The sequence below is a fragment of the Penaeus monodon genome, chromosome 21 (genome assembly GCF_015228065.2).
Source record: "Penaeus monodon isolate SGIC_2016 chromosome 21, NSTDA_Pmon_1, whole genome shotgun sequence".
NCBI classification, from domain to species: domain Eukaryota; kingdom Metazoa; phylum Arthropoda; class Malacostraca; order Decapoda; family Penaeidae; genus Penaeus; species Penaeus monodon.
The window spans coordinates 12,303,063-12,303,278 of record NC_051406.1 but is presented as its reverse complement, the minus strand read 5'-3'; positions in this window follow the sequence as shown (position 1 = coordinate 12,303,278).

Sequence of the window (216 nt, the reverse complement as noted above, 5' to 3'; positions counted from 1 at the left end):
ACTACTAAATTATGTTAATATAGTATTAATAATTAGCTATGATATTACTATTATATACGTAATAGAGATTATAATACTTATACTCATTATATTACTATATAATATATACTTCACATATATACTACTAATATCATACTTACTATACGCTACTAGCATATTATAATATATGTTAAATAGCATAACACTGTGAGTGTCGGAGGCGGTTTTCGTTATCAT